Source organism: Gracilinanus agilis, chromosome 6 (genome assembly GCF_016433145.1).
Source record: "Gracilinanus agilis isolate LMUSP501 chromosome 6, AgileGrace, whole genome shotgun sequence".
Taxonomy (NCBI): Eukaryota; Metazoa; Chordata; class Mammalia; order Didelphimorphia; family Didelphidae; genus Gracilinanus; species Gracilinanus agilis.
The window spans coordinates 271,241,021-271,256,431 of NC_058135.1; the positions used below are offsets into that span (position 1 = coordinate 271,241,021).

The window sequence follows — 15,411 nt, forward strand, 5'->3', positions numbered from 1 at the left end:
GAAAGGAAGGAAGGAAGGAAGGAAGGAAGGAAGGAAGGAAGGAAGGAAGGAAGGAAGGAAGGAAGGAAGGAAGGAAGGAAGGAAGGAAAGAAGGAAAGAAGGAAGGAAGGAAGGCAGGCAGGCAGGCAGGCAGGCAGATGAGTGGATGGGAGACTGGGCAACAGGCAAGGCTCCTTCCTTACTACTAAGTCACACAACCAAGCTACCCAACAAGCCTGTTTTTGACACATGATGGCAGGGAAGGGGCTGGTTAGAATCTCAATACCAAAAGCCCTGGATCTGGAGGGGAGCTTCAAGCTGATGAGACCAGGAAGGTCTAAGTAACCAAAAGGAATAGGAAAAGGCCATGGTTCCCAATCCCCCTTCACATCGGGGCCCACCTTCCCTCACTGGCCATTGCTGATGCCTCCTAACTACGGTCTGTGTGTCCACTTCTGTCTGTATGTAGTCTCCCTATTAGACTGGGAGCATCTCTAGGGTAGGGACTAGCTTTTGCCTTTTTTGTATCCCTAGGATTAGCAAGAGGACTGGCATGGCTGACTGACTAATAAAAAAAAATTAATCAACATACATAAGACTAGTAACCAGTTCCCAATAGATAAGTGGTCAAAGGACAATAATCAACTTCTCAAAAGAACTGCAAAATATTAAACAACCACACAAAAGAATGCTCTAAATCACATTAATAAACCAAATGTAAATCAGAACCCTGAGGCTTTTCCTCATATCTTGTATATCAGCAAGAATGACAAAAAATGGCAATAGTCAATGCTAGAGGAGTTGTAGAATAGAAAACACACTAATACAAGGTGGGTGGAGCTGGGAAATAGAACAACCATTCTGGAAAGCCATTTAGAGTTATGCAAATAAAGTGACTAAAATGTTTACACCCTTGGAACCAGAGACTCCATTCCTGGGCTTATACCTCAAGGAAGCCACAAGGAGAAGAAAGTCCCTGTCCACACCATCATTTTTTGTGAAAGTAAAGAATTGGAAACAAAGTAGATCAAGCTACACATCCATACACGAATGGAATGGAATATTACTATGCTATAAGACAGTGGTTCCCAAACTTTTTTGGCCTACCGCCCCCTTTCCAGAAAAAATATTACTTAGCACCCCCTGTCACATACTATCACCGCCCCCTTACAGTTATTCACTGCCCCCAATTGTACCTGTGGCCATCACCGCCTCACTGGATCGCTGCAGCACCCACCAGGGGGCGGGGGGTGCACACTTTGGGAATCTCTGCTATAAGAAGTAATGTGGGGACATCTGGGTGGCTCAGTGGATGGAAAGCCAGGCCTGGAGTCAAGAGGTCCTGGGTCCAAACTGTCTCGGCTACTTCCTAGCTGTGTGACCCTGGGCAAGTCACTTAATCCCCACTGTCTGGCCCTCATCCTTCTATCTTAGAGATGTTACTAAGACAAGAAGCAAGGACTTAAAAAAAAAGTAATGTGTGTGTTGGCTACAGAGAAGCAAGGAAAAATCTGAATGAACTGATGCAAAGTGAAGTTGAGAACCAAGAAAATGACACACAGTAACCTCAACAAAGGAAAAGGCAAGGACAACAACTCACCAAAACATCAAAAGCAACAAGATGACAAAGACAGAGCAGGACCTCAGTGAAGATGTGTGATGGGGCACCCCAACCCATCCCCTTCATGGAGGTGGGGGCCCACAGGTACTAGATATCACACCCACCTTTAGGCTTTTTCAATGTATTCATCAGTTGGGCTGGGTTTTAAAGATTACTATTTGTTATATGGGCTGGTGCCTTGGGAAGGGAATGCTAAGGATAACAATGATTATGCAAGAAGCACATTGATAAAAACTAAAACCCCCCACAAATTTAAAGGGCAAAATAAAATGCAGCAGAGTCTAGATTTGAACACAAACCTTCTGACTCTCTGGAGTGCCCTTTCCATTATCCTTTCATTCCGTCTCATCTTTGCCAAGAACTTTACAGCTTAGAATGCTATCTCACATGTGTGGTTTTGTTTGACAGCTCTGGCTTGGCTCAGTAAATTGGGCTGGGCCAGGAAGCAGGACTGGAACTCGCCTCCGGTCAAACCAAAGTCAAAGCCAAGATTGTAAACTCCGCATGCTAACCCCAGGCCCAGCACTCTTCCCACTCTCCTGCATCACAGCCTCATGAAAATTCACCAACTCTAATTGGAACATTAGAAGCAATAGGGAAGGAAATAAGACCAAGTTTAAGATAGCTTTGCTCAGCTGTCATTTAATCATATTTAATGCCTAGAAAGAAATATGCATGGATGTTTCATCAAAGGCGGCTTTTCTACCCTGCTGTTGCATAAAGCCCATTCCATGTTCATAGGAAAGAAGGATGCAGTGAGCCTCCACAAAGATCACCACCATCAAAAAGGGTCTATTAGTGACTGGAGCAGGGGGAGGTGATGAGTGAGTCTTTCTCTCCAAAAAAATTTACTGTAAGTCTCTGAAAAAAAAAAAAGTGTGTGTCTATGTATGTGTGTGGGGGGGAGGGGGGTTTGGGGAGAGTTAGGCTGCCATTTATGAGCTTTAAAAACAAGTCACCTTCCTGACAGGCTAAAAGGGTGGGCAAAATCTACTAAGATGAAGTTTAAAAGGGATAGATTTAAAGACACATTTGGACCAAAAAACCAACTATATAAATACACTAAGGCATGTAGTATGTATGAAAAAAGCATCTGAGGGTCAAAACTTAATAGAAAGGAAGAGGTCAATGGTGGGGGAAGAGAGACTCTTAGTATATATATTTTTTAAACCCTTACCTTCTGTATTGGACTCAATACTGTGTATTGGTTCCTAGGTGGAAGAGTGGTAAGGGCTAGGCAATTGGGGGTTAAGTGACTTGCCCAGGGTCACACAGCTGGGAAGTGGCTGAGGCCAGATTTGAAACCAGGACCTCCCATCTCTAGGCCTGGCTCTCAATCCACTGAGCTACTCAGCTGCCCCCCTTAGTATATCTTTGATAAGGGTCTGATTTCCAAGACATACAGAACATTAGCAGAAATCTGTAAGAACAAAAGCTGGATATACCTTAGTGGAATAGTAAGGAAATTAAAAGGACAGTCAAAGAATATGGACCAAAGTTCACAAAAGAGGAATGCCAGACTCTTAGCAACCATATGCAATGAGGCACTAAAAATAAGAAAAATACCTGTCTAAACAAACTTGGAGTTTTACATCCCTCCCCACCCCCCGCAAATTCTCAATGATGACAAAACATGGGGTTAGTCGGGGCTGGAGGAACCATGGAAAGCACTAATGTACTGTGGGTAGTGTGAATGCCTATAAACATTCTGAAGAGCATTCTGGAATTATGGGAAGAGTCAACCAAACGCTTGCACCCCTCAACTCAGACTCTGCAGCTAGGGCTATTCTCCAAGGAGGTCAATGAGAAAAAGAAAGCTTCCATATAATCCACAAGGTTAGAGCAGCACTTTTTGCAGGTGCAAAGGACAGCAAACAAAAGCTCATGTCCATTGACTGACTGGAGAATGGCTAAAAAAACTGTGGGATGTGAATGGAATGGACTATGAAGCAATGAATCTGATGAGCACAAAGAGGCCTGGAATGTAAGGCATGAACTCATGCAAAGGAAAGCAAGCAGAGCCAAGAAAAAACAGACCCAACGATGACAACAACGTAAACAGAAAGAACACCAACAACACAATCACGACTGAGGGCATACAATGACTGTCACCGAGCGCCACCCTGAAGAAGAGACAGGGAAAGTGTCTGTGTGGGCAAATATACAGCAGCTGATTTTGTGGTAGCAAAGAACTGGAAGAGGAGAGGAAGTGGGCAGCTTCTAGGTCCCCTGTGGAATGGCTGAACAGGTTATAATTTATGAATGGGCCTGGCTCTCCATCCATTGAGCCACCTAGCTGCCTCCAGGACAAACAGTGTTTGATAAAGTTAGGCACTCTTATTAACATGATGGCCAAACACAATTTCCTTATAATCAAATATGCTATCCACTTCTAGATAGCTGATGGACTAAAAGTGATGATTAATATCTCCTCTCCTCCTCTACTTTGTCTGTCTGTCTCTGTCTCTGTCTCTGTCTCTGTCTCTCTCTCCTCCCACCACCCTATTCTTTCACTGTCTATATCTCTCTCTGGTTTTAGAATTTAGAATTTTCTTTGTTTGTACTTGTTGAATGAGGTTTCCCCCCCTTGCTTTCTTGGAAAGAGAGGTGGAAGGGGAAGAATATGAACCTGAAAATTATATAAAATTGAATTTTGTTTAAAAAGAACTATAAGAAGACCCTTCTAGGGGCAGCTGGGTAATTCAGTGGATTGAGACAGGCCCAGAGACGGGAGGTCCTGGGTTCAAATTTGACCTCAAACACTTTCTAGCTGTGTGATCCTGGGCAAGTCACTTAACCCCCATTGCCCAGCCTTTACCACTCTTCTGCCTTGGAACTAAAACACAGTGTTGATTCCAAGATGGAAGGCAAGGGTTAAAAAAAAAAAAAAAAAGAAGCCCCTTCCCCTGCTTCTCGAGGTAGGAGACTCTGGGTATAGAAAACTACATCTAATGTTGATTTGTCTTCCATACTGGTTAGTTTTGCTATTTTTTTTCCTTCTTTATTATGAAGGATCAAAAGAGAATGAGAGATGTGGTGCTGTAGAAAAACCACTTCAGGTTACTCTTAGTGGACCACAATCTCAGGAGTTACGAATGTGATATAGCAGCTAAAAAGCTGCTGCCGCCACCCTGAGTTCTATTATAGAGGCCTAGAACTTGGAATGAAGGAGGTGATGATCTAGTCAGTTCTTTCAGTTCTAGGTGCAACTACCAGGCCCAGAGTCAAAAAGATCTGAGTTCAAATCTGACCATGGACACCTATTAGCCATGTGGCCCTGGGCGAGTCACTTAAAAAAAAAGTTTGCCTTAGTTTCCTCATATGTAAAATGGGAACAATAAAAGCGCACCCCCCTCCTCCCAAGGGAGTTATGAGGATCGAAACGAGGTAATATTTATAAAGTGCTTTGTAAATTTCAAGTTTAATTATTATTATCCTGAAAGGACCAGAGGCTCTGTCTTATGTGAATGGTCAACCTTTTTTATTCTTTGTACCTGCCTACTGATCCAACTCATAGAAACCAGATAACTTGCTTGATATATGAAGTACTAAACATAGGTCCCAAGTGGACATTAGCCTGTTTACTATACCTATTAATCATTCCTTAAAGTTTGCAAGAGAGTTAAGAATTATAACATGTATTCAGGCCATAGAAGATTACCTTTTTTTTAGGTGGGGGAGGTCTATTTGTTAACCTTGCACACCTGGATGACAATGGTCTTGTCCAAACTTCTAAGTAGTTACAGCTTATAAATTAATGGCCATACACACATATGGGTAGACCCTCCAGTTCTGGGCCTATGCAGAAAAGGGGGTCTCACACACAAAGTCCAAGAGCTTGTATAAGAGAAAGGTTAAGTATTCCAATCTTAAATTGTTTCTTAGCTGGTCAGAGTCCTCAGGACCCTTAAGCAATATATTAGGAATTAGGAAAAACTATTTAGGAACACTGGCCTTGGGGCCAGAGGTTTCTCTTGTATATAGAGAATGCTGGGAGCCCCCACTGCTGTTGGCTTGATGCTTTCTTTATAAACCTCTCTGAGGGCCACCAGTATTGATGCTGGTGGTGATGCAATTCCAATCTGGGGAATGATGGCAGCTTCTGAAGGACTGCCAATTCTGCTTGGCCACAGAGAGCAGAACTAGGAGAGATGAAAAATAGCTAAGAAATAGAATTCTGTTTGATGAAAGGAATGATTAACCCTTAGACTTGTCCCAAAGTGAAATGGGTTGATTTGAAAGGTAGCTGATGCCTCCTCATTTGAAGTTGGGTAACCATTTGTTGGTAACGATGTAGAATGGAATCTGGCTCAGGTACAGATTGGACTACATGACCTCAGAGATCCTGTCTAAATCTAAATAATAAAATAATGGACATTTCCTTAGATCCTGAGATGTGAGAATCTTCCAGAAAAACTTCTAACGAAAGCTTTCACCGATGGAAAAGATCAGTCACAGTTGCTGTACAAAAAGTCTCATGCAGATAAAGGGAAAGATTTCTACCTACCCATCTGTCCGTCCATCCATCCATCCATCCATCCATCCATCCATCCATCCGTCATCTATTTACCCATTCATCTACCTAGATTCCATGACAAACCATTGAATAGTCTTTCAGTTGACTTCAGCATTACTGAAAAGAAAAACTGTATTCCTGTCATGATAAATATTCCCCACTCATTTCATTGTTGCTACAAGCTCAGAGAGATGGCTATAAATGCTGGCAAAGAGAAAAATTATGCCTGAGACAATGTGTTCTCTTTAATGCAGGAGCGTGCATGTGTGTGTGCGCGCGTATGTGTGTGTGTGTGTGTGTGTGTGTGTGTGTGTGTGTGTGTGTGTGTGTGTGTGTGTGTGTCTGCACACACACAACTACTATCTTGGAATTAAACAGGAAGAAAACAGGAATAAAGCAGAAGAATGGGATTCTGGGTATAGCATATATTCAAACTCCCTTTGTGACTTGGTGAAACCATTCCTCGGCTCTAGGACTCAGGTCTCACTAGGTGAAGAAGAGTAAGCTGCTACTCTTTTCCCCCAAGTCCAAACCCTATCTGGAGACATTTTTGAAAGATCAAGAGCATCATAGCCCAGGTGAAGGCCAACAGCTATTTCATATAGATGTTCTTTAATACCTAAAAAAAACCAAGAGTCAAGAGAACCATTTGTCAAATCATGCTAACTCCAGCACAATCTAGACTGCTTCATTGACTAATGACTAATGATTATTAATACTTTATCGCTTTCCTGCGGATTCACAACTCGATCTCTACGAAGCACTAAAATCTGGGATGGCAATGGATATAGGGTACAAAGAGGCTGGCAGAAAGTCTTATCTAACTATTTTTCCCCCTCTGTCCCAGATATATTTTGTTTATTTATTTATTTAATTAATTGATTAATTAATAAAAATTTTTCCATGGTTCCATGATTCATGTTCTTTCTCTCCCCTCCTCCCACTCCCCTCTCATAGCCAATGTGTGATTCCCCTGGGTTTTACATGTGTCATTGATCAAGACCTATTTCCATATTATTAATATTTGCATTAGGGTGATCATTTAGAGTCTACATCCCCAATCATATCCCCATTGACACATGTGATCAAGCAGTTGTTTCCTTCTATGTTTCTGCTCCCACAGTTCTTTCTCTGGATGTGGATAGACTTCTTTCTCATAAGTCCCTCAGACTTGTCCTGTAACATTGCATTGATGCTAGTAGAGAAGTCATAATATTATATCTGATTGTGCCACAGTATATCCATCTCCGTGTATAATGTTCTCCTAGTTCTGCTCCTTTCACTCTGTTATCACTTCCTGGAGGTCATTCCAATTCATATGGAATTCCTCCACTTCATCATTCCTTTGAGCACAATAGGATTCCATCACCAATAGATACCACAATTTGTTTAGCCATTTCCCAATTGAAGGATATCCCCTCATTTTCCAATTTTTGCCACCACAAAGAACATGGCTATAAATATTTTGTACAAGTCTTTTTCCTTATTATCTCTTTGAGGTATAAACCCAGCAGTGGTATGGCTGGATCAAAGGGCAGGCAATCTTTTAAAGCCCTTTGGGTATAGTTCCAAATTGTCATCCAGAATGGTAGAATCAATTCACAAATTGTGGAAACTACTTTTGATTATCCTATGCTAACTGAACTCTACACATAATTCTGAGGCAGACTAAAAGATAAAGCATTCTGACTTTTTACCCTATTATCCAGAATCTGTGAATTCCTGACCTTAAAAACTTTCCATTTCAACTTTGCTTTTATGCTTTTTTAACTTGCCAGATGTTCCCTAGAATTCACTTAAGAAAAATTGCAAAAAACTAAGTTACCACTTGACACAGACAGGTATGGAATCAAGAATTTTTCCACTGAATCTTCAAAAAACGAAAGCAATATTGCTTTAGAGAAATGACTGAACTGACATAATAGGGAAAAAATCATGTGTCTATTATAAGCAAAACTCTATGGCAAAGAAATGTACAAATCCACTGCCCTTAAGAATTTTATAATCTAGTAGCAGAAGTAATAAAATAGTGCCGTAAACAACTGTAATACAAAATAGGGAGAGATCAATACTTAAAAGAGGCACCAAGGGCTATGAGAGTTCAAAAGGCAAGGGAAACTTTTTAGCTAGGAGAATCTGGGAAGGCTTAATAAAGATTGTGGCCAAGAGGCATTTTCAGTAGATAGAGAGCCAAGTCTAGAGACAGGAGGTCCTGGGTTCAGATTTGACCTCAGGTACTTCCTAACAATATGACCCTGGGCAAATAACTTATCCCCCATAGCCTAGCCCTTACTATTCTTCTGCCTTGGAACCAATACACAGTGTCAATTCTAAGAGAGAAAGGAAGGGTTTAAAAAAAAAAAAGGCAGCCTATTAGCTGCATGAAGATGGGAGGCAGGGTAAAGGAAGGAAGTAAAAGAAGGGGGATGCATCTAAGTTACCAATATTGTAAGTGTGACGGTAGGAAGGTGCAGGACATTCTAAGACACAAATGGAGGTACCTGGACTAAAACATAATATGATAAGTGCATCAAAACAGTACAAAACAGAATGCTATGAGGTTTTTGAGGGAGGTCATTAATGATTTGGGAGGAAGTGACATCATGGGACTTTCAAGGAAAGGTGACCAGAGGGAGAGAGAACATAGGGAATAGGGGAAGCAGAAGCCCAGGCCCTAACAGAAGAGATGGGGTGTGACCAGGGAAAGGAGAGCAGTCTATTTTGGCTGGAGCTAGAGATGAAAAAGGAATAGGACCCCTGGGGTAGAGATTTAGAATTAGAGGAAATATTGTAGATTTTTCAAAGCCAATCTTTCATTTGAGGGAACTAAAGCTTAGAGAGGTTCAAGTCACCTGCCCAAGGTCTTACAAACAGTAGGAAGTAAAGACAGGATTCGAATTCAGGCCTCCTGCAGACAAATCCAATGCCCTTCTCAGAAATATGAGGTAAGGGCAGGAAAGTAGGCTAGAGCCTGATTACTTAGCACCAGGTTAATTTATGGTCTGACAAGTCCTTTAATGAAAGGAACTAAATAACAACCTCTTCATGTTCCCCGATGTCCTCTCTGGCTTTGTTTTGATCTGATAGATATCCTATTCTGAAGATCATATTGTGCCTGCTCATAATTCCAGAAGGTATGAGGTAGAATCTGGCCAAAATCAATAAAGTACTGACCCTGTGGTTAATTTATATAGTCTGATTGCAGAGAGCTACTTAACAATCCAATAATCTGGTGAATTTATGATCTCACTGAAATAGGAAATCTCTATTAGTGTAGACTACATCCAATGGAACAGTCCATGTGGCCTTGGGCAAGTCATAACCTTCCTGAGTCTCAGATTTCTCACCTCAAAAATGGAGGAAGAGTGGAGTTGTGGTGGTCAGATGTGCTCTGACATTGCTTTTTGATCCTATTCAAAACATGGAGGATTTTTTGGCCGAGACTTCACATAATAAAGATGAAGCCCTACAGAAGTCTCATCTAGTCCCATTTTCTCTCTCTTCTTCTGTGACTCATCAAAGCTAAATTCACAAAGCCTGAATGTCTCACAACTGCCTTCTCCTAATGGGGTTTATTTTGTGCATCTTCTTATCCCTGGAATGGGAAACTTCACATTGGCACTATAAATAGACAGCACTGAAAAGACTACTGACATTTCAGAGTACTGGCATTGGCTTGGCATGTTCCTTAATGTTTTTCCCCATCTGGGCAGGGCTGAGCACTTCAGAACAGCTCTTTTGCAAACAGGCTCACCTATCTGTGAATAAGCCACTGTCCACATAGGAACTCTAAGAAGACACAATGATTAAAGTTCTTCTGTAGGGAAAGTCTCACGAGTGAGGCATGTGCCTACTCTCAGTACATTTTCCTTTTGCATATATTTTAAGGATTTGATTCGTTACTCAAAACGGTATAGCCTCTTTCCTGCCTTGAGTAATGTCCTTGCTACTCTGGCTTATATGAAGCTCTCCTCTAGTTTTTCCAATATCACACCCCTCTCCTTCCCACCAAAAGTAGAATCAGCTCCTCAGAGGATGAGAATATTTCCATGCTAAGCCTGGCAACATGTTGGAAATGGATGGCATAGTTATTTATCAGAAAATAATATTGAGGAATTTCCAGGTTAAGATGGCTGCAGAGTAGTTGCAGAACTCTTACTCTTCCCACCACCAACCTATATGATACCTCAAAAGAACAAAAAAACCAAGTTCATATGAACAAAGGGACTCCATAAGCATCGAAGGTACATGGGATTTGGGCATTTCCATGCTATAAGTGGGTGAATTCATTTCCACCAAAACGCGAGCTGATCAACCCTCCCCCACCCCACTTATGGTGCCAGTGTCACAGCCAGTGCACCAGAATTAAAGCAGTGTGGGGCAATCTCTAAGTTCCTGGCACCTGATTAAGAACACCCCTGAGAGCAGCTAGACTTGAAACCTCAGGAGGCTTTAGAGTATGCACCTTAGGTAAAAAGAGGGGAGTGGAGCTGGGGCGGCACACAACAAAAACTGTGCAGACTCAAAAAGTATCCTAAGGCAAAAACCGCTCCATAGCTCCATATACAGAGAGCCTGCCCTCTTTGCTCAGACTTCTGAGGGAAGCAAAAACCAGCATAGTCATGGCTAGCAATGGTCAAGAAATACCAACCACCAAAAGGAACAAGAGAAAAGAACTGACTCTGGATAATTTTTACAAAGAAAAAGTCCAGAGCACAGAGGAGATAGCAAAGGAGGACAAACAAGTAAACACATCCAAACACTCCCAAAAAAACGAAAATTGGTCACAAGCTCTTGAACAGTTCCAATCTGAGATCATGAGAAAGGTGTAAGAGATTTGGCAAGAAAAGTGGGAAAGAGTTCAAAAAGAAAATAACAGTTTAAAAGGCAGAATTTCGCAACTGGAAAATGAAGTTCAGAAATCAAATGAAATGATAAGCTAACTGAAGACCAAAAATGACCAGCTGGAAGCCATGATAGACCAGACTGAAAAGGAAAACCAAAAGATTACAGCTGAAAACCAGTCTTTAAAGATTAGAAATGGGCAACTAGAAGTCAATGATCTCACAAGACAGCAAGAATTAATAAAGCAAAGTCAAAAGGCTGACAAAATAGAAGAAAATATGAAATATCTCACTGACAAGATGACAGACCAAGAAAACAGGTCTAGAAAAGAAAATCTGAGAATCATTGGTCTTCCTGAAAAATCAGAGACAAATAGAAATCTTGACATCATACTACAATAAATTATCCATGAAAACTGCCCTGATGTCCTTGAACAAGAGGGCAAAATAGACATTGAAAGAGCTCAAAGAACACCCTCCACACTAAATCCTCAAAAGACAACCCCTAGGAATGTAATAGCTAAAATCAAAAGCTTCCAAGTTAAGGAGAAAATATTATAAGAAGCCAGAAAGAGACAATTCAGATATCAAGGAGCACTAATCAGGATTACACAAGATCTGGCGGCCCCCACACTAAAAGACTATAAGGCATAGAATATGATATTTAGAAAGGCAAGAGAATTGGGTCTACAACCAAGGATCATCTACCCATCAAAACTGACTATATGCTTCCAGGGAAAATATGGGCATTCAACAAGATAGAAGATTTCCAATTATTTGTGAAGAAAAGACAAGAACTAAGTGGAAAGTTTGGTAACCAAACACAAAAATCAAGAGAAACATGAAAAGGTAAATAAGAAAGAGAGGGGAAAGAAGAAAAAGAAGGCAGGAGTTGCAAAAATGATATCTGACAAAGCCAAAATAAAAATAGATCTGATCAAAAGAGATAGGGAAGGTAATTACATCCTGATAAAAGGCAATATAGACAATGAATAAATATCAGTACTTAACATGCATGCACCAAATGGTATATCATCCAAATTTCTAAAGGAGAAACTGGCAGAGCTCGAGGAGGAAACAGATAGTAAAACTATATTAGTGGGAGACCTGAACCTTCTTCAATCAGATCTAGATCAATCAAACCAAAAAATAAATGAGAAGGAGGTAAGAGATGTGAATGAAATCTTAGAAAAATTAGAGTTAATCGATATGTGGAGAAAAATAGGAACAAAAAATAATACACCGTCTTTTCAGCTGCACGTGATACATTCTCAAAGATTGGCCATGCACTAGGGCATAGAAATATGGCAAACAAATGCAAAAGAGCAGAAATAATACAACCTTTTCAGATCATAATGCAATAAAAATAATAATTAGTAAGGGTATATGGAGAGGCAAATCAAAAATTAATTGGAAATTAAATAATGATTCTCCAAAATCAGTTAAAGAACAAATCATAGAAACAATTAATAATTTCATTGAAGAGAATGACAATGATAAGACATCCTACCAAAATCTGTGGGATGCAGCCAAAGCAGTACTCAGGGGGAAATTTATATCCTTGAGTGCATATATTAACAAATTAGGGAGAGCAAAGGTCAATGAATTGGACATTCAAATTAAAAAACTAGAAAGTGAACAAATTAAAAATCCCCAGATGAAAACTAAATTAGAGATCATAAAAATTAAAGGAGAAATTAATAAAATTGAAAGTAAAAGAACTATTGAATTTATAAATAAGAATAGAAGCTGGTACTTTGAAAAAACAAAATTATTTTGCCCAATTATATGGCAATAAATATAGCAATCTAGGTGATATGGATGAATATCTACAAAAACATAAATTGTCTAGATTAACAGCAGAAGAAATAGAATACTTGAATAATCCCATAGCAGAAAAAGAAACTGAAGCTATCAAAGAATTCCCTAAGAAAAAATCCCCAGGACCAGGTGGATTCAAAAGTGAATTCTATCAAACATTCAAAGAACAACTAATCCCAATACTATACAAACTATTTGACACAATAAGCAAAGGAGTTCTACCAAATTCCTTATATGACACAAATATGGTATTGCTCCCAAAGCCAGGTAGATCAAAAACAGAAGAAAACTACAGACCAATCTCCTTAATGAATATAAATGCAAAAATCTTAAATAGAATACTAGCAAAAAAGACTCCAATAAGTGATAACGAGGGTTATTCATTATGATTGGGATTTATACCAGGAATGCAAGGATGGTTCAATATTAGGAAAACCATCCACATAAATGACCATATCAACAAGCAAACAAACAAAAATCACATTATTATCTCAACAGATGCTGAAAAAGCCTTTGACAAAATACAACACCCATTCCTACTGAAAACTTAGAAGCCTTCCTAGTAAGATCAGGAGTGAAACAAGGATGCCTATTATCACCACTATTCTTTAACATTGTACTAGAAACACTAGCAGTAGCAATTAGAGAAGAAAAAGAAAAAGAAGGTATTAAAATAGGCAATGAGGAGACCAAGTTATCACTCTTTGCAGATGATATGATGGTCTACTTAAAAAAGTCCTAGAGAATCAACCAAAAAATTAGTGGAAATAATTGACAACTTTAGTAAAGTTGCAGGATACCAAAAAAAAAATGCACATAAATCATCAGCATTCCTATATATTTCCAACACATCTCAGCAGCAAGAGTTAGAAAGGGAAATTCCATTTAAAATCAACCTAGACAATATAAAATACTTAGGAATCTATCTGCCAAGACAAACACAGGAATCATACAAACACAACTACAAAACACTTTCCACACAATTAAAGATAGAACTAAACAATTAGAAAAACACTGATTGCTCATGGGTAGGACAAGATAACATAATAAAAATGACCATCCTACCCAAATTTATTTACTTATTTAGTGCCATATCTATCAAACTACCAAATTTTCTAATTTTCACTGAATTAGAAAAAACTATAACAAAGTTCATTTGGTAGAACAAAAGACCAAGAATATCAAGGGAAATAGTAAAAAAAATGTGAAGGAAGGTGGCTTAGTAGTACCAGATCTTAAACTGTTCCATAAAGCACTGGTACTGGCAAAGAGACAGAAAGGAAGATCAGTGGAATAGACTTGGGGTAAGTGACCTCAGCAAGACAGTAGAGCCAAACTTTTGAGACAAAAACCCACTATTTGACAAAACCTGCTGGGAAAATTGAAAAACAGTATGGGAGAGATTGAGTCCAGATCAACATCTCACACCCTATATCAAGATAAATTCGGGATGGGTGAATGACCTGAATTTTAAAGAAGGAAACTATAAGTAAACTAGGTGAGCATAGAATAGTATACTTGTGAGATCACTGGGAAAGGAAAGATTTTAAAACCAAGTAAGAGTTTGAAAAAATTACAAAATGTAAAATAAATAATTTTGACTACATTAAATTAAAAAAGTTTTTGTACAAACAAAACCAATGCAACCAAAATTAGAAGGGAAGCAACAAATTGGGAAAAAATCTTTATAACAAAAAACTCTGACAAAGGTCTAATTACTCAAATATATAAGGAGCTAAATCAAATTTTTGTACAAAAAAGCAAGCCATTCCCCAATTGATAAATGGGCAAGGCACATGAATAGGCAATTTTCAGGTAAAGAAATCAAAACTATCAACAAACACATGAAAAAGTGTTCTAAATCTCTTATAACAAGAGAAATGCAAATCAAAGCAAGTGGCAAATGTGGGATGGGATGTGACAAAATTGGGACATTAATGTATTGCTGGTGAAGTTGTGAATTGATACAACCATTCTGGATGGCAATTTGGAACTATGCCCAAAGGGCATTAAAAGACTTCCTGCCCTTTGATTCAGCCATACCACTGCTGGGTTTATACCCCAAAGAGATAATAAGGAAAAAGACTTGTACAAAAATATTTATCGCTGCGCTCTTTGTGATGGCAAAAAATTGGAAAATGAGAGAATGTGCTTCAATTGGGGAATGGTTAAACAAATTGTGGTGATGGAATACTATTGTGCTCAAAGGAATAATGAACTGGAGGAATTCCAAGTGAACTGGAATGACCTCCAGGAATTGATGCAGAGTGAAAAGAGCAGAACCAGGAGAATGTTGTATACAGAGACCAATACACTGTGGTACAATCGAACATAATGGACTTCTCTACTAGCAGCAATGCAGGGATCCAGAACAATGCTGAGGGACTTATAAGAAATAAAACTACCCACATTGAGAGGAAGAACTGTGGGAGTAGAAACACAGAAGAAAAACAACTGCTTGAACACATGGGTTGATGGGGATATTATTGGGGATATAGATGCTAAACAATCACCCTAGTGCAACTATCAATAATATGGAAATAGGTCTTGATCAATGATAAATGTAAAACCCAGTGAAACTGCACATTGGCTATGGGGGAGGGGAGGGGGAGAGGAAAAGAACATGAATC

General features: G+C 39.5%; 1 protein-coding gene across 1 annotated transcript in view; it reads right to left on the bottom strand.

The window, feature by feature from the left end:
• The window catches only part of AMBRA1 (autophagy and beclin 1 regulator 1), a 190,131-nt gene that overhangs the window by 39,631 nt on the left and 135,089 nt on the right, over nt 1–15,411 (bottom strand). The window lies entirely within an intron of this gene.